The 20,790-nt window shown below is 37.9% G+C and overlaps 1 long non-coding RNA gene and 1 pseudogene across 3 annotated transcripts in view; one reads left to right on the top strand and one right to left on the bottom strand.

Moving 5' to 3' along the window:
• The first annotated feature begins 3,522 nt into the window (after positions 1 to 3,522).
• LOC105667538 (histone-lysine N-methyltransferase SETMAR-like) lies at positions 3,523 to 4,141 on the top strand (annotated as a pseudogene).
• A 2,310-nt stretch (positions 4,142 to 6,451) lies between these two features.
• Positions 6,452 to 20,790, bottom strand: part of LOC136998157 (uncharacterized) — a 30,542-nt gene continuing 16,203 nt past the window's right edge. For 2 of the 3 annotated variants that reach the window (XR_010888789.1, XR_010888791.1), the window contains 2 exons: positions 15,629 to 16,740; positions 6,452 to 15,561 (listed from right to left, as the gene is read on the bottom strand). This is a non-coding gene — a long non-coding RNA (uncharacterized lncRNA). The remainder of the gene's footprint in view (positions 15,562 to 15,628; positions 16,741 to 20,790) is intronic. The other variant, XR_010888790.1, reaches the window with a different exon arrangement.

The raw sequence follows: 20,790 nt of genomic DNA, 5'->3' as shown, positions 1-20,790 counted from the left end.
TACAGCAGAAAACTCCGCGTACATCGGTGTAGAGAAAGATTATTTGGACTACAAATACGAACGTGAGTGCAACGACTCCGACCACGGCGGGAAGGATTCAACCCTCACCGGCCGTAGCCTTTTAGGCTGATCCCCCTAGACAACATTCCATTCTCCATCGACCCGACGCGGATACCGTTAGCTGACCCAAGGAGGATCAAATACATTTCGAAAGCTGAGAGCGCATAAACGTTGGTAAGTGCTAGATTTACACCACAATAATCCACGAAATTACGGCGCCCGCGATCCCACATCAACCCGCAAATTAGTATTAAACAACAAGAAACCAAGTATTTCGGACCCTTCTCAAAAGTTCTGGATCCCTTAATTCTAATCGAATACTCTAGTTTCTTCTCGAAATGTTTTCGACTTCCTAAAGAAACCCTTGAATCAGAATCTTTTATTATTATCAATAATTTACATCCAATACCCTTATTTAAACGGAATTCTACTCTTTTCATACCTTTCCTAAATAACTAATTAGATTGTGCGTACCCGGTAGGGTACCATAGGCCTGATTACCCCAAAAGGCAATCGTGTCCCTCGAGTTTAGTTTTAACAACAGAAACCCGCCGGGACGTAACATGAGCACGTGTCCAGTGATTCCGTGGTGCGGACCACCGCACACGCTTCATCAAGGCACACATCCGTGGGACGTGGTGCGAACCACCGCACGCCTACCACGGATCACAGAAATTGGCGTCTTCCTTCCTAGTATTGTAATTCAATGGTGAAATCCAAAACGCGTCGGGGAGGCATGAAGTATCGTGCTCGCAAGTTGTTCTTGGAATATCGACTCGCGTCCGCAAATTCAAATTACGGCAACCATCTCGGAGTCGAGAGTCACGAAGACTGGGAGTACGAGCAATTGTTCGCGTCACACAACCCGAGCATTGGCGAGTTCGTGAGACGAGAGGGCTGTAACTCTCACCAGCCGTGGCTGTACACCCTGGCCCCACTAGCACTGACGCCACCTCCAAAGGTAGCCGGGATCAACCCTTCCGATCCACGTTGGGCTGCTTACTCCACCCAAGAAACCTCCCAGGAAAGAGTACACTCCATCACGAGAAACATCAGCGTTCACTAAAGGTAAGTCCGTTAATTAAATTGCGTTGATCAGACCACAGAATAATACAAATCACAAGCACAGCTTCTAAAACCTTCTTTTGCTTGTCGTTACATGTACGGGCCGGAAGGGACCCGCCATAAAAGTGAAAGCGAACCTCTGAGCCCTCGGTTTTATAGAAGGGTCATAAACCGTGCGTGTTAGGGTAAAGGCCATAAACCGTGCGTGTTAGGGTAAGGCCCATAAACCGCACGTGCTAGGGTAGGGGTAATAAAACCTAACCGCCGGGTAGAGCCCTAAAGGCGACTATTGGAACCCAATTATAGTCTACGGTCCATCTAGAACATACTGGAATGTTCTCGAAAGAACGGGAGATCTTTCTTAGAATTGATACCCGGCTCTCTCTTCCTCTTCTTTTTTCCCTTTTTGCATCTACGAGTCCTACATGGAACATAATTTTATCGCGTGGTGTACATTAGACTTCTTGCATGTAAATAGCGAAGATAATAATACGTCAACGGCTCTCTGCAGGAATTGCGTCATCTTCGACCCTTTAATCCCCCTCGAAACTCAGTGCCTCTTGAGGAGACACAGCCTCGTTATTTATCCAAACCCCGAGGTGAGACGTTGCGCTATTTGCCGGCGCGAGTTAACTATTGTCCGGGGTTCTAATAATTGTATAACTTGCCGAACAGTATTCGCGAATTTCCTCCTCACGCGTACAGCAGCCGAATTAGAAGAGATAGGGTCGGAAATTACCTGTATCGCTCTAAGTCAAACTCGCGTCGCAATCATTCCGTGAGCCGCTGTAAGTTGCTCGTGAACGTCGATCGCGCGTATCCCTGGGTAGAATCGCATAGGTTCCGTAACCCAAATTAACGACCAGTCCTGTCGGTTCGATTAACTCATTGGGGTACTCGCAACTAGTTGGGACGTAACAACCCTCACTTATTATGAAACCTATGACAAAACCCACTTGGAAATATGCGAGTGCCGGTTCACTCGCCACTAGCGGTATTTATAGCAAAATTGACCTAGCTGAACTCAGAGATCACATTATGTCTCCTGCAGAACGACCAGCAATGTTAAATACTTTGGCCAGAGGAATGATGGGACAACCCACTACAATACATGGCGGAGGATTATTCACCAATTTTCTGGATGAAGCATCTGTTGAAAAGATAGCCATATCAGCATGGAGAAAGTTCTAGGATCAATTCCTTATTTTTGGCAATATCAATGCTGGATTTATAGGAATTTTTCTGGCAATAAAAATTGTGAAATTAATATTGGACACGATCGTGCATGGTTATGCCTTGCACACTGTATACGGATGGTCTATATTTTTGATAGGAGCTATTTGGAACTCAGTAACTCACCTTCTTTTGCACCTCAAAACAAACATTTCTGGAAAAAGGAAACAAGAAAACGCGAAAGAATATGAAAATGACGAAGACACTGAGGCATCTGAATTAAAACCTATAAGACATCCTGAAAAAAAAACAATTTACAATTGCCTATCAATACCAACAAAATATACCCTCCTCTTGCTTCAAAAGAACAATATTTTACCTTCGAATTAAAAGAGTAACATTAGAAGACAGCAACTTTTCATTTATCTATTATCTTTTCTTTCCTAATCTTTCTGAACCCTTGAAGCCAACAAATACGCAACTATAATCCTCCAAAAGCACGATTGTTAAATAGTATAATTTACAACAATCATCTCCTTTTAGCGTCAAAATGAATATTGAGCATATCAATACGAGGACCTTATCCCGTTCGACCATCGAAGTAAGAGTAGTAAAGGTGATATCCCCTACCTTACTTTGGGTGCATTTAAAACATTGCGACGCCCAGCTCGATGAACTGCTAGAAGATATGAATGAGTATATGGAGAGGAAGAAGGACAGGATACTCCTCAATCCAGACTTCGTCACGGAAGACGAAGTGATGGCAGTACCGACAAACCGGGAATGGCAACGAGCGATTGTCATCCGCTTCAACGAGGACGACACTGTCCAGCTGATGTTAAGAGACTGGGACGCGTTCAAATGCCACTCCAAATACAACTTATATCGTCTTGAAAATCACTTCCGAGAGCAATCCTGATTCGCCATTCCTTGTGGATTAACCTACGCTGGACCCACAACGCGCGGACTGATATAATCCAAGATAACAAAAACACTGACAAGAGTCAGTGGCGGAAAACCGCGAAGGTTGGTTTAATATAATTAAACCAATAAAAGACGAAGGTGCCCTCATCCGACTCTCCATAGTGAAGAAACGAGAGGAGTTTGGCCGAAATCTTCTTCAAGATCTAATAGACCTTGGAGAAGTGAAGAGAACATTAACGCCAGCGGTAACAGTTTACCCTATGGTAAACTTATAAGATAAGTTAGCATAAGTATTGGGGGACCGGAAAGTAATGTCGTTTCTGTGCATGTCGATATTCGTTTGTTATTTATCAGCTCATTGTGTACTTCAAAGTCGTGCCAAAGACATTTTAAGGTTAGATTGACTTGTTTACTCGTTAATAATTAAATCTTAAAATTTTTTTTGCAATTTATGGTGAAATGGCCAGCCAAATACCAAAAGAGGTACATATTCGGCATTATATGCTTTTTGAGTTTCACAAGGGTAGTAACGCAACAGTTGCTACCAAAAACATTTGCGATGTTTATCCAAGTGCATTAGACGTTCGTAAATGCCAAAGGTGGTTTTCTAAGTTCAAATCCGGTAATTTTGATCTTTCCGACTCGTATCGATCAGGAAGACCAACAACTTTAAACAATGACATGTTAAGGGCGGAAGTAGAAGCAAATCCGTGTCAGATAATCGAGGAACTGTCAAACACTCTTAACCAACCTTGGTCGACCATCCAAGAACATTTGCAGCAGATTGGTAAAGTAAGCAGAGCAGGTTGTTTGAGTCCCGCATAATCTGTCCAAAAAAAACAAAGCTAACCGGTCCACCACATGCAACTTATTGCTTCAGCGGCACAATACAGAAGCGTTTTTTGATCGCTTGATCACTGGAGATGAAAAATGGGTCTTCTATGATAATCCAAAACGCAAAAGGCAGTGGCTCTTTCCGAATGAATCGCCACGAAGTACAGCTAAGCCAGGTTTACACCCCAAAAAGGCGCTTTTGTGTGTTTGGTGGAGTATTCGCGGGGTCGTTCATTTTGAAGTGCTGAAACCTGGACAAACTGTGAATGCAGACCTTTACTGTGAACAATTGGATCGAGTAAATCAATCTTTAATTGAAAAGTGCCCAGCGATTGTCAACAGAAAAGGCGTTATTCTGCAACACGATAATGCAAGACCGCACTGCGCAAGACAAACCCTGGAAAAAATTAATGAATTGGAGTGGGAGATATTGCCTCACCCACCATACTTGCCCGATATTGTGCCATCGGATTTCCATTTATTTCGATCGCTACAACATTTTCTAAATGGCAAAAAATTTGAAAATTTGGATGATGTCCAAAATGCCATCTCCAGATATTTTGTTCAAAAACCAATTAATTTTTATCGATCCGGCATTGAAAATTTGCACACTAGATGGCAAAAAGTTGTTCATAACGAAGGTGATTACATCATTGATTAAAAATAAAAACTTGTTAAAAATTTATCTGTTTGAATTTAATGTAAAAAAACGACATTACTTTCCGGTCCCCCTAATATTATAAGTTAATATAAGCTAGATTTAGTAAACGTAAAAATACGAAATATATATATATCGGACAATCAAGACGGAATTTTCCTTCTACTAATTTACTTATTAAGTTAAAGAAACCTAATGGTGTGCTCAGTTGTCAGTTCCAAAAGAAGAATGAAAATTATAATAGTCCAGCAAGCTCCGAAGAAGCAAAGAAAAAGGAGTATGCGGTCCATACAACAAAAATTGTCACGAGGCCTACCATTGCGCAGGGAATTCCGACGACTCCTATGATAGAAGAACCAAGTAAGATTAATTGTCATTATCCAATCAGTTGTGTCAAAACGCACTGGCGAAATTAATTCGCGCTTGTAGCATCTGCCCATCTGGTCTGAGAGACCCTCCTTCCTTTATAAAAAATATCAGATGTGCGAGTGACGAAACTTCTAAAAGAAAACCTGCATGAGATGCAGATATTACATTGAAAGGTTCCCTGATCGAAGCCGACAATAGCGGCATTGGTAGAAGGCTATAAATCCAAAAGAAAGAGTCATAAAAAACAAAAGTAAAACAAAAGTACCTCAAAAGAACTGGACTGCTTTCGAGACCCTTACTAGAATCCTGGAATTGACAATCTTACGACCCTTTTTACTTTTATTATTATTTATTAAATTTAACATTTATTTAAAATTTGCAAAAAAAAACAATGAAAAAAAAGGAGAAGGAAAATTCCGCATAAGCTTTTAACTTATAAGATCAACAAATTTTTGTTAAACAAATTTTCACTTTAATACACTATTATATAAAAAATTAATCACTACTTGAATTAATATACAAAATATATATATATATATAAATACTGAGAAGTAAGGTGCCACTAATCCACTTGACGCTACACTGAAAGATCACTCTGGAGCCTGTTTACTGCTTACGGAACTTAATGTACGACCGCCCTAAATGAGATAATACATTAAGTGTAGTAGACTACCACAATTCACCAATGTTATCATAATCTTGTGACTAAGGACAAACCTGAGTACGCACCTATCGCATCACCCTACCTGATCCATGAGATCAACCCATGTGAAGGTTGCGGAAACTTTATTAATAACATTATTAATAACATTGAAAATAAGAAGACTGTCTAACGTCCTCCGGCCGTTATAGTTAAATTTATTCAAACGTTTTTTTTACAAGAACGTTCTCGAACATTCCCGAACCTTCCAGAATATTCCATTTCCAGAACGTTCTCGAACCTTCTGGAAAATCCTCGAACGTACCCTGTCTCGGAAGCACGTACATGACCCACCATAAAACCCTCAAACGTGCTCGGTCCCCGAGGCACGTACGAGACCCGCCATAAAACCATCCAACTTTCTCAAACCCTTTTTTTGAGACCTATCCGTAAGACCCTTCAAACCCAAAATTCCAAAACCCTGTTTTTGCGATAAAAGTAATAAAATCTTTGGGTATAAAAAAACCCACGCTAGCCAAGTAAGTTCAGTTCTACTCCGGTCTCGACACGAGCAACATCTCTGAATCCGACTCTATCCCTATATCAAACTTAGAATCATTTAACATTTGTAAACGTAACTTATTAAAAGTATTCGTAAGCGTAAGTTAATAAAAGTGTAACGTGTAGATTATTAACAGAATTTGTACTTTAAAATTTATAGTAAAGTGTTTGTTAAATTAACATTTCAGCTCAATTATCTTTGCGTCTTTAACCTATCTCTATATCCATCCTAGTGTCACTACAAATCAGCACTCAGATTTAATAACTCCGGTGCGGACCACCGCACGTTGTATTAATTTCTGTATCCCCGCGAATCGTGGTGCGGCCCACCGCATGCTTTACGCCTGGAATTTTCGAATTGACACAATCTCCTTCTCATGCCAAAATCCAAGACGCGTCGCGGAGGAGTAAAATATCGCACGCGCCAGTTGCTCCTTCAATACACCAGACCGATTACTGCGGAACATTCTCAATATATCGGCGTGGAAAAATATTACGACTCTGAGTACGAAAGTGTGTGCAACGACTCTGACCAGTTCTCTCGACGTGAAGGATTCAACCCCCACCGGCCGTGGCCCTTTACGCTGATCCCGTTAGACAGCATTTCTTTCTCAATCAACCCGGCACGGATACCGTTAGGGGACTCGAGGATTACATCTCAAAAAATCAGAACGCCTGAATATTGGTAAGTACAAAATTAAATAATTAACAAAATCACGACGTCCGCGACCCCGCATCAACCCGCGAATTAGTGTTAGCATATATTAAATTATATCAAATATTCCCCTAATCGATACAGGCTTTTACTTTTCCGGTTTTTCCTAGACAACTGATTGGATTGCGCGTACCTAGGGTAGAGTCCCATAGGCCCGATTACCCGAAAGCAATCATGTTTCCTAAGTTTAATTTTTATAACAAAGACTTGCCGCGACGTAACAACTGTACAGAGAAGTTCCTGTATGGAGATGAAAACCGAGCTGGGCCCGAGGGATGGAGAAGATAAGTGGCTACCCAGAAAAGCAATAAAAAGGCACATGTGGTTGGATTGATCTGCGGGCCTTTGCATGTGATATTCTGGGACACGATTATCACGTAAATAAAACTTCATCTTTTCTTTTCCTTACTCATTTTACCATGTTCTATCAAATATTTAAAGGAATTCTACGGAAGAAGACTTCACAAAATCTTTTATACTAAATTTTTATATTAGAACTAGAATCGAAAGAAAAAATTTTCATGTATGTACAGCGACAGCAAAAAGAACGAAAGGAATAAGGAAGGGGTTTTGGAGGTCATCTTTTCCTTCCCTTCTTTTTAACAAATAAGCTTGCGTAATAACGACCCAGCATTTCAAATGGGAATGTTAACCGAGAAAAGAAAAAAATCTATCTTTAATTTAATTGCAAATGTTGCATACCCCCAATATTTGTCTAAGGTGGGGGGTGTTACGTCCTGATCAGACTCCACGAGTCTTTTCTTTTTGAATAAGATATAACATTAAATACCAGACCTAGTAAACGCGAGACCAACAAAATTTTTAAAGAATATTATAACGCCAGAGCTGCTTTTCTCACGAGACACCACGAGCTCGAGCATTCTCACAGAGAAAAGTAGCAGATGGCATCAATATTTCAAACAATCTTAGCCGCTCAGTGTGCCTATCGGCGCCAGAAAAGTCGTAAAAGTCAAAACTCTGCTGTAGCTGGAGTCTTCAGCCGACTCCAGATGTTTAGAGTAAGAGATAAAACTGGCATCAGCTAGTCCATATTTGTGGATTCCACCTACACGAACCCTAGCTAATAGATAGAGTTGTACTGGGTAATGATCGGGCAATGACCGCAGTCAAACGCCGAGAAGGCGTGACACTTGACACGGCGCACATGTTCAGTAGGTCTGGGAAACCTAGATGCATTAGTCATACTCTCCACGCGACTCCAGGAGCACGCGACAATCATAAACTGTCAAATTTATTAGATCAGTGACCCAAGGCCCTAAGAACTTATACACCGATTCTCAACCCTCCAATCAGAAAGCCTGGAATCGGGGCAAGCACTTCTATAGATCACCCATCATTCTATGGTATGGTCTAAAGACTACGCCCATCTAGATTTTAAGGCACCTAGATCTTAATGCACCCCACTTATGTTAATTAATACCAACCGGTTTACGCCACATCAAAAACCCACCCCCATCGTATATAGTCCAAAACGACGCTACTCCTTATCCGTTAGAGCCCCTTTCTTCCTATCCCCATTACAAGTAACTTAATTATCTAAACTTAATCCTATTAGTTAAAAGTGACGCCATCCTCTCCCGCATTAAAAATAGGAGAACTTTCCTAGTAAAAATTATATTAGGGTAGCAAAAATTTTTCCGTTGTAAAATCCTGAAAATGTATACATGCCGTAACATGTTACAACACGAAAATCAAAACTTTTTTTATCTAGTAGAATTTTCGTGAAAGTTCGAAAAAGTAATATTTGCTAATGTGTCACATTTGCGACCAATTATAGTGCTTAAAGTTTATATATATTCAAATTTCCCCACCATTTTTCCGATTTTCTGTTTCGTAGATGGTAAAATTTTTCTCATTCGTCTCCTAGCATTCAAACCTACAAGTTCAACAGCGAACAAGTTTCAGTTTTCGTATTTTCATTTCGCGTCTACGTATAAAAATCAGTATCATGGATAAACACCAGGAAATTGTGAAATCCGAAAAACCGACAAAGTGCAATGACACTTTCAAAGCAAGATGCGACATCGCAGAAAAAATTAAGCAGAATTGCATGCTGTTATCTACAACATATGGATTGAATTTTTCCTATACAAAGAAAATTCATGTCCGGCTGCAAACTTCAATCAACGACGACGACTTCGATTTTCAACCTTTCGTTAAATTTTCATCCAAGGAAGCCGATGGTATTTGTTTCAATATGGTGGAATGGCAAAAATTTCAAGAAAATATGAAGCAAATGTCGGATTACTTAAATGGAAATAATATTACGCCAAACTTGATTATTATCAACAAGATAATTATAAATTTCACCACTGCTTATGGAGCAAGAGCATTGTTATTAACATATCGAGAAAACGGGCAAAAAGTTCAACCTGTGGAAAATACCACGACTAAAGAAGAAATTCATGCTCCGAAAAAACGACGGACTTATTCGGTTGCTATAGCAATGCAGAGAGCTAGTTTTCTGGGACTAGAAAATATACTCGAATGTGTAAACGCTAATTTGAATCGACTGAATATAATCACCACTAGTGCCAATGATTGCGCTAAATACCTTATTAATAAAATACAAATAAGACTACCTATCGTGGGTTATATTGAAAACAATATTATAAAACTCACGTTCAAATCTAATTGTCACGAAATACAAACTAATGTACGTACGCAACTAAAAGATTTAACATTTCTCGATGATCAATTTGAAATTGTATTTTTAGAATTAATCGCGTTTTACTTCGATCGAATTGTACATATAATTAGATTTCAACAAAAATTGTAATTCATACATTAATGTATACTTTTATCATTCATAATTAAATTTGATTCTGTTGAAAATCATAAAATGTATAAACTTATTTTTGTATTTTGTCTGTTCAATTATGTATTCTTAAGAAAAATTCCAAATAAACGATTTTGTATTCGTATTGATTTCTTGCGTTCGTTTCCTTCCCTTTCGCATGTTCCTGCACGCTCCACTCGCCATCGTCAATCCATACAGCACGCTCAATCTGCGAAAACGGGTGGCTGACGCTCACCCCGTTCACGCAATATCGCGCACGCGGCCCCTTAGCCATCACGCCAAATATCAGACTAAAAGCCGCATGATTATTCGTCGCTGCGACATCATTCTTTTGTTCGCTATAGTGCCCGGCGCACGCTCTATACCATTGCACAGGGCCCTTAACCATCACTCTATCTCGTCGAATATCGAACTAGCAGACTAGAAACCATGTGACCGTTTGACTCCGTGACGTCATTCTTTTGTTCTCTCATACTTGCCAGACGCCCGCTCACAGGTCTCTTGGCCATAGTTCTATCTCCCCGTCTGACACTATGGCGATGTTTTTTACATTTCCTATACCTGCCATGAAATACCCCTCTTCTCATAAATACGACCCTTTGACTTCTCCTTCTAAACTTCTAGGTAGCCCAGTAGACTAAGACTCTGACTAGAAATTCTACTTTCCAGATTCAAATCCAGCTAGAAAAAAAAAATCTTTTTCTCCATAGCCGCCAGGACTTCTCTCGCTACATATCCAGCTAGCCCAACAGACTAGAAATTCAACTATCCAGCTTCGAATCCAACTAGAAAAAAAAATCTTTTAAAATTAATGCGTCAAACATCCGCCATCTTGCGCGCGGCCGCTATCTTGCGCGCGGCCGCCATCTTTTTCCCATCCCGTCAGAGAGAGGTGGGGGAATGTTTTGGCGCCAGACCCTCAGCAGGAGGCCCAGACGGAGTAGGTGGTGGGGGTTTGTTTTGACGCCCTATACCATATTATTACTAACGGAGTAAAATGACTCTTCCGCGATCGCTGACCCATCGCTAATCCTAAACAAACCGTTCGGCTCGTGCGATCAGGCCCGCCTACATTGATCGCCGAGTCCAAGAAAAAATTTTCTATCAGGACGTAACAGCATCTCAATCCACCTTCAGCAGCTTGGTGGGGAGGATGGTGGGAGCGTCTTGTAAGAATAACCAAAGACCTACTAAGACGTACCTTAAAGAAAGCTTGTCTATCATATGAAGAAATGAACACCATTTTATGCGACTTCGAAGCTGCTATTAATTCACGCCCATTAACGTATCTTGCAAAAAACCCAACACAATTAAAAACCTTGAGCCCAATGATGTTTCAAGAAATCCCTCGAAATGATAACGGATTTAGATAACATAGACATCAATTTGAATAAACAAATGCGGTATTGCAAGAACTTAAGAAACGAGCTATGCAGACGTTTCCGTTCGGAATATTTAGGCCAGCTGTGTCGACGTAAAACAAAAGGCAGTCTTTTTCCAATTAAAATTAGAGACATCGTTTTAATAGGACAAGATAACCGTAAGCGATTAGATTGGCCTTTAACACGAGTAACTAAAGTTTTCCCTGGAAAAGATGGGGTCGTACGAGTAGCTGAAGTCAGAACTGCTACTGGAGAACTAGTACGCCCTATTCAACGCTTATATCCATTGGAGGTGACATCGGAAAATATTACGGAGCAAAACATAGATGGAGAAAATCAGCCTCAAGACAAAGACGAGAAGCAGGCTTCACAAACCACTACAAAAGTTAGCCGAACTAGAAGTGGACGATGTTTGAAAGCACCTGACAGACTCGGATATTAATTTTTTTCTTTCAGCTGCTAATTAGTTATTTTATTTTAGCCTTTGTCACTTTAGTTTTGATCTGTATTAATTTGACTCGAAGGATGCTAGAAATAAGAGTATCTGGCTAACGCCATTTGTGACAATTTATTATCACTATTATTAAAAAAAAAAACGGACTCTCGCTCTGTATAACGGCTACGGACACGTTGCAGTATAATAAAGATTATCTTAGCGAAACACATTATTTTTCTTACTAGATACTAATCCCCCTTAAGTATTGTACAACGCGACTAATGAACAGGGAACGAGGCTATAATCAATAGGAGGAATAAGCGGAAATATCGCCGATTTCAAAAGTATTTTTTCGCGAAGCTACAAAATCAGTACCTACGTTTGACGGATATAATGTCCCGTTATCGCAGTTTGTATGTGCTTGCCGCCGCGCTAAAGAATTAGTACCCACGTTTTCTGAACGAAGTCTCACAAAATTACTGATTAACAAACTTCGCGGTAGAGCATATTACGCCATCGAAGACGAGCCGTGCGAAACAACACAATTGGTCGATCTTTTAACCACTGCTTTCGGCTCGTCAAAAACAGTTGATCAATATCACAGTGAATTGAGCACTGTGTATATAAAAGCCAATGAACATGATGCTCGATTACATCAGCCGCATCAAGGAACTTCGCGCCGCGAAAAGAAGTCAGTAGGTCATCTACTAATTAAAGAAATTGATAAATTAACTGCAAAATCATTCCGCGATGGACTACCGTTGGAATATAGATTGCAAATGTCATTAGACGAAGAATTTGACCCATTTACAGCTTTTGATATTGCTAAAGCTCTCGCGAAAAGGCATGAGTAAGACAAACAAAAATACAATACGCAACTGAAAAACGAGCGTATGCCTGAAAGATACCCTGTTACTCCTATCGGTCGTTCTCTTGCGCAATCGACGCCCAATCGCCCATATGATAATAAATAATATAAATTATCGAATCTTGCTAATTGAATCTCGCGTAAGATACACTACGTGTCACCGCCACTGTGCCGGAACGTGACAATGAACACACACACGTACTATCCATAGCCTGTAGTACTTGAAAACACTCAGAATATGATGCTGTCGTAAAACACAAAATTTCACTAATAAAATTTTTTATTATCGACAGTTGGTTTTTCCTCAATAAAGTAATTTCCTAGTAAGTAAAGATACCTTAGAACTTATCCCCGGATTTCTAGCTTTATTCGATAAAAAGTTATTCACATAAAAAGTTTTACGTTAATTACTAAAAATTCTGCACGACAACCACCTTTAATGTCTAGACCACTTAAGATCACTGCAATATTACGATTTTAATGATATATCAACTATCGCTGTATAACATTACATATGCGAGAAGGAGTGATCAGTTACATTTCTCCTTCAAGTGCATTTGACGTATTTATTATCAAACAGGTTAAACAGTTATCTGTGTAACTTCTTATCCTACTTCTTATCGAAGGAAACCAGTAGTTAACGCCTATCCCTTGGAGCGTTTTCTCGACACCGCAATGTGCCATGTTGTCATGATATACGCGCAAAATATTTTTAATCATAGAGCTAGGAATCACAAATCGAGGTTTGTCTAAGAATTTCCAGTATACAAGGCCTTTGATTAAAATAAATTTGTCATGCTCATGCCCATTTCCACCAACGTAGATTAACTTTAATCTCTCGGTTTAACTTACTTTTCATTTTTTTCTAGTTCTAAGAATTGAATCGAGATTAAAGTTAATCTACATTAGTGGAATTGAGCATCAGCAGTTTCCAAATTCTGAGCTAATGCTTTGATTTATAAGTCTGCTAACTGTCTATACTGCAGTTCCTTTTCGAACGGCATAGTATCCACATGTGGCATATGCCGTCCAATCCGATACACGATCTTAAATGTATAATTTTGCAATTTTAAAGTCCATCTTGCTATGCAAGGATTTAAAGTTAAATGAACTTTATTTTAATGAGCTTTATAGAGTAAACTTACGTGTGGCAGTCTGTTACCATGGTAAATAAAAGTCCATACAAAAAGCTGTGAAAATGTGGGAATGGAACCTTTCAATTGCTTTTATTACAGCGAGCATTTCCAGCTTAAAAGAGTGATAACGACTCTCAGCATTGTTTGTCACTTCACAGATATAGTACGCGATGGGAATCCACGAACCAGAAGTTTGCTTCTGTAAAAAGATAGCTGCTAAAGTGACAGCGCTCGCATCTGTATGTACTTTCGTTTCCAAAAGCGGATTATATAACCGAAGAATCGAATATGAAATTAATTCATTTTTCGGATTTTGAAAGGTTTGTTGACATTTGTTGTCGAAATTAAATTCAGTGAACTTTTTAAGAAGGTTGTGCAACGGCTTGGCCTTATTGGCATACTCTGGTAAAAATTTTCTAAAATAATTTGTCAGGCCCAGAAATCTTTGCACTTCTACTGTCTTTTTAGGAACTGGAAAACGCTTGACTGTGTCGACGTGACGCTCGCTTAATGTTATCCCTAAAGAGGATATTACATAACCTAAATATTTCACAGTATTACGTAAAAAAACAACATTTATTATAATTAAGCGTAAATTGGTGATTCTTGAGTAACAACAATACTCTTTTTAGTGTATCTAAATTTTCTTTAATCGTTACCGACGAAATCAAAATATCATCTATGTGAACCTTATCCTTCCGAATAAGGGGGTTGCAAAATTTGAACTAATCGCTTTTAAAACTTCGCGGGTGCTTTACAGAATCCGAATGGTAATCGCGTATACTCGAATTGTCTGTCCGGTGTAACGAACGAGAAATATTTAGTATGATCGGGGTGTAACTTGATCAAATGGAACCCATCATTTAAGTCCAGCAAAGAGAAAACGTTTTTATCACCCAGTTGAGCTAGACAGTTCTCAATAAGAGGAAATGAATATTTTTGCTTCATCATCTGATCATTTAATAATCGTAAGTCGACACAGACTCGAAGCGATCCGTTTTTTTTTTTTTACTGGTACAACCCTTGCGCATTAAAGTGAATTACTATATGAATTACTTAATGATACCACGTTTGAGAAGATCGTCCATGATCTCCTTTATTTGTAGTCTCTCAAACCAAGCGAATCGCCGCGGGGCGTAAGCGTACGTTGAATCGTCCTTTAGAACAGTCTTAACCGTATAGTTATCTTTTGCATTAACAACCTGAGTATTCATTACTTCTTTGATCAAGTCAACTAATTACTTATCAATTTTGTTGCCGAAATCTGTTCTGACATCAAACAGTAATATATTTAAATTATTATGATCATCTTGATCAACTATATCTGCTAAAGCGACTTCGTTTAATAATTGTAACTTATCATCTGAGTTTGCCCCAAACAGGTCGAACAAAAGAGTGAGCTTGTTGTTGCGAAAGAAGTCTTTACCTAAAATAAAATGAGTGGGCCACGTATCCTTACTAAAAATATGTAAAGTAACCTCTGATTCATTATCCGGTAATGAATATAATGTAATCTTTGATTTAATAGCATCAATAATTGAAATATCAGTGTCATTCAACGCTATGAAATAATTAATTAATGATTTATCTATCTTCGTATTATGATCAAAAAAAGATTCTAAAGATTGAAGGCCGGATAAATGAAACAGGGCTGCCTGTATCCAATAAAGCGCTTAAAATACAAGATATACCATTAATTGAATTTACTTCTACAATAGAGTCACTTATCTCTATTTTTCTCCTGCTGAACACAGGCCACCATCGATGAAGGCTGCTTATCCTCCTCTTCTGTTGATATCGGAACAGCTGACGTTGCTGCTACCGGAACGAATGATGACGAAGACGGCTACTGCGTTGCCTGTTCTTTTCGTTTCAATTTGAAACAGTCCGACTTAGTATGTCCTTTGTTTTTGTAGTAACTGCAAAATAAATCCTTGTTATTCTTTGAAGAGTTCGTCTTCTATGATAAACTTAAATTTTCCTTACCACTTGTCTTGTGACCTTTGTCAAAAGAAGAGAAAGTGTGCTTTTTACTTGTCTCTCCCGATACTCCAGTCATTAGGGCCATTTCTTTTAGAAATTGATCAATCGTCGTAGGCTTCAAAGCAGTTGCAGCATACCTTAACGGAATATTCCCAATTCCCGTTATCAAAAACTGAATGGCTTCTTTTTCAGGTAAATCCAAATTCTGCATGAGCTTTATTTTATGTAGAGCATAATCTTAAAATGTCTCCTTCTGATAATTCCAACGACGACCTTCTACTTTATACATTATCTGTTGGAACGTCATACAATTCTCAAGGCGAGTGGTTACCGCCTCTTTAAAAGATAACCACGAGTCGTTGATCACGCCGATATCTAAATCAAACCAGTCTCTTGCCCTTTTAGTCAGTTTACTGATGGCAGCAAATAATGTTATGTCCTCAGTTACCCCGTGAATTCTGGAAATTATTTCCACCTTGCGCACCCATAAATCCACATTTTCTTCTTCTGAACCACCAAAAGAAGATAGTGTCGAAGCCAGAAGTTTAACCGCTTGTGCATTAAATGAATTTTGCATGGCAGGACTTCTTGGGCGGTCTGGTCCACCGAAGAGGTTGAGTTGAACAGCACTCGTCAAAGCTCAAACCAGACCAGTTGAATTATTTGTCTTATCATTTAAAGTTTAAATTTAGAGACTGAAATAGAAGCTGTTGGTTCAACTCCATTCTATCTAACCGTTGTAACACCATTTCAAGTATCCTTTGCAATAAAACGTCTGATGACGACGCTTGTTCTACCTTATTTGACTCGAGATTTGCGTTAGACGCGTGCGTGACACCTGCGTATTGTCCATGCCAGATGACTGGTTAATATTAAAAGCAGATCCGCGAGCAAAAGCAGATCATTATCCACAGATCATTATCCTTTCAAAATGCGTTAACAGTGAGTCAATACACTTTGACTGAGAGTCCTGCGGAACTAAGCCATACTTAGCTAACTCATTCAACAACTGAGTAAACGATAATTATTCCAATCGTTGCCGATTCATATTGTCCAAGTTACTATTTACCACAGCGACAATTGTGCTCTTCACAGAGTGCTTACCAACCGAGAATCTGAAACAACAATGCGAACACTATCTATGGTCTTGTACCTTAATGTCAGAAATATGGTGACACTAAGGCTCTGTGCACAATAGAGAAAATATTAGGAATAGGAACAAATATTAAATATTAGGAATAGAAAATTGGAATTATTTTATTTCAGAACAAGAAAATTGAATATATTAACGTATCGTGAATTAAAAATTAAGAAATAGAAATAACTAATACATTTCGTTCCTTTGTTTGAAATAAAATAATTCCAAATTCTTCTTCCTAATATTTAATATTTATTTCTATTCCTAATATTTTCTCTATTGTGCGCAAAGCCTAACGCAACCAATATGGCGGAGCATAGCGTCTGTACCACCTATGTGAAATTAGCCTACCAAAATTAACTTTTCTAACTTTCAACAATTGTAGCTAATTGTTGATCGTTTATTGGTTATTGTTGGTCTAATTTTGATGTTTATTGGTTCTTAATTTAATTGTTATTAACAAAATAAATATCAGTGTAAAGTTAGCCTACCTAATAGGGTTTTTTAATTTTTTTTTAATTTTTACGCGTCAAGTCGATAGAAGATTGATTGTTGGTCCCAATTGTGCCTCTTAGAATGATTGTTGGTGGATTATTTATTAATTATAACAAAATAATAATTTTTAATAGCGCACATATTGCGCAAGCACGACTGTCAACCGTGAAGTTAGTCTCGCCGGAAATAATGTTATTTGCTGCGGTCAGAGGGTATCAGTATAATTAATTTTTGTTTATTATTGGCTTCCTTAATATCAAATTCTATTCAATAATCAATTTTCTATAATAATTCATATGTTACACATATTTGTATATCTCATATCACACTTGAATTGATTTGACATTATAACCATAACAACCTTAAGCATACTTTTGACTTTTATTTATGAGTTATTTGCTAATTATTTAATTTCAATTGTAACAAGTTGTGTATTATCACAAGGGTAATCTCGAAAAGTTGTCACACAACGGAGTTGTCTATCAATTTCATGCCGGGATTGCGATGCATCCTACGTGGGGCAAACTAAAAGATAACTTAAAACTAGGTTGCAAGAACACAAATCTGGCATTAAAAAAGCAGCTCTCCCTCCGTGATTACTCGCCATCGATTGGAACATAATCACGAGTTTGATTGGACAAATTCTATAATTTTATACACGTGCGAATTGTTAATCTGTACATCGAAAACTTTTTCACTGCTTAATTTTTTGTGAGAGGCACTCGTTACCGTATTTTTGTATTCTTTCGTCGATTTTTCGCCATAAAACTTTCTTTTCCGCGGTCTCGATGCACGTTTACATTCTCCGTCTTTTGCTTTTGGATACGTAGACATTTTACCGTTCTGCAGCGTATCGATTCGTCAACAAGTACAGCTCGACTGACCGTAATGCTCGACTGACCGTAGTCGAAAATATTTAAATAGCTGCTCACACAACTCTAATATACACACTCTAATATACACTACATATACACAAAGAAACACGTACACAGATACTGAAATGCGAATACAATGATCCCTTTAGCAGGGAAAAGCAACTGCCGACCCGTATAATCTTGTTCGAACGTGTCGAAAGACGGGTCAGGTAGCGCGCTGCAAAACACGTTATGAGTAGTCCCGCGCGCTTGATCGTCAACAAGCTGTATCTTCAAAAATACTTTTTATATCGACCTGAATTTTTTAGGAAATATTCTTGGATAGTTTTGCTATCGATTCCGACTATTTCCAGAAAATCGATTTTTTTGATCTTCTACATGTATCTCTTCCCTTAATGTCAAGATTTTAGACGAAGAACGGTCATACTATAAGAGATTGACTTTCGAAATGGTGAATATCAAACGACAAAATTTTAGATTAAATAAACACAGTGATACAGAATTTCTCTCAGATGCCTATATTCCTATCCTCAACCTTTTTCCTTCGTTATAATTTTGTTTCTCACCCACTCTCTACTTGTTCTTTGCCTCTTCCCCCCCCTTCCCTTGTTTCCTTTAGTTCCTTGCTTCACTCATTTTTTAGCCACTCGAATTTTCCCTCACAGTCGTCCGTTGTCTTGCTAACTATTAACATCTAGTTACAATAATTACGGTCTCAGAGATAAGCAGTACAATTCATTTTATTTTGTTTTATTTTTTACTTATGGACGTGTAGTAATAAGAACTTTTATACACTGGAAAAAAAGTTTTGTTGTATTATAAAAAATTCTGGTTGATTCTACTAGTCCGTTTGTTCAAAAACAAAACAAATTTTTTGTTGGAATTACCAGAGGATTCTGTTGAATTCCATCCTACAACACAACTTTATAGTTAAAAAACGAATTCAAATAGGTGTGGTTTTTTAAAAATAATAACAATATATTTTGATTTCAAGTATATTCAGTGATACGATGTTTCCTACCGGGCTCCCGGCTCCCGAGCCCCATGCAAGCAAGAATTAATGATGTGTTGTTATTTAACAACCTGTTATCTTTCACCTGTTATTTTAAAATAACAGTAATAGGTTGCTATTCATCAAAATAAATAACAGGTTAAAAATAACAGCAGCGTCAGCAGCCCACAATGAACAATCCTAGAACAGAATAGCAGCGTATCTCACAAAACAATCATAAACGAGTCAATCTAACCAATAACAGTCAATAACAGTATAACACTATAACAGCGACCTGTATTCTCTGGTATTCTCTGCTATTCTCTGCTTCTCTCTTCTCTTCTCTAAAAGCAGTTTAGCAGTAACAACTCAAATAGCAGCACGGCAGCACTGGCAGCGCGCGCGTGCAATAATTGTAGGGAGTTTTGTTGCAGTATAGATTGAATATTTGGAATATGCATTAAGATTAGATGAATAAAAGTTGACAAAAAAAGTAAGAACAATTTATTTTGAAAAAAACATGTAAATAATAAAAAGTATATAAAAAATGTAATATTAAAAGAACAAGTAAATAATAATAAAAAGTAATTAATGCCTAATTTTAAAACTTAAGTTCAAAAATTATAATTGTTTGCAAAATTATTACCTTTATAAAATAAAATAATTTTTAAAAAAATCCAAAACTGTAAAAATATCTAAAATGGACTTTCGAGATTTTAAAATTAGGTCAATGATATAAAAAAATGTAATAACATTCTTGAATATAAATATGTTATAATAATATAACAATTATAATAGTAATAATATAGTAATGGTACATGTAGTAGATATTGAAAATGAAAATAATATTATAACAGACGTAGGTAATGAAGAAATATACTGCGACGTGAGCGACCTTTGCCCAATGCCGCCAAAGTCGCTCGAACTTCTTCTTTCACCTCATAAAGACGATCAAGCATATAATAAACAGAGTTCCACCTTGTAGCCACAGCCTGTTTTAACTTTTTAACAGGTCGATTATATTGTTTCTGGTAGAAATCTAATTTATTTTGCGCAGAGGTACTTCTTTTAAAGTGCAAAATTAAAATTTTAATTTTGTCCAAAATCAAATTTACCTCCATTAATGCATCTTGCACTGTGAGGTCAAGTGTGTGTGCTAAGCAGCCCCAATGGCGCTACTTGAGCTCATCAATTATAGCTTTTTTTATATTAGTCGCATTGTCACTTACCGCAAGTAAAGTTTTCTTTTCCGAATTCCATTCGGAGATTATTTCGTTTCAGCTCATTTGTCAGATTGATACTTATGTGAGAATCACTATACGAACTTACTTCTAATAAGACGGAATAAATATTAAATTTATTGTCAATGAAATGCGCGGTTACAGCAATAAAGCCTTCATTATTAATTGAAGTCCAACAATCGGTGGTGATAGTCGCAGAAGCACAATCTTTTACTAAGTCTTTTGTAGAATTTTAAACTTTCAAAAATTTTGCTGGTAAAAGAATGTTTGCTAAAGTTTTTCTACTTGGAAGTGTGTATGACGGATTTAGAGTTTCAGAAAATTCTCTAAATCCGATATCCTCAACAATCGAAAATGGTTAAAAATCTTTCGTAATTAATTTTAAGAGTTAGTCGTCAAGTTGTTCTTTTTTTGGTGAATCCTAT

This window comes from Linepithema humile, chromosome 2, assembly GCF_040581485.1.
Source record: "Linepithema humile isolate Giens D197 chromosome 2, Lhum_UNIL_v1.0, whole genome shotgun sequence".
In the NCBI taxonomy this organism is placed as follows: Eukaryota; Metazoa; Arthropoda; class Insecta; order Hymenoptera; family Formicidae; genus Linepithema; species Linepithema humile.
The sequence above is the reverse complement of the archived record's forward strand: the minus strand, read 5'-3'. Positions and strand labels throughout refer to the sequence as shown.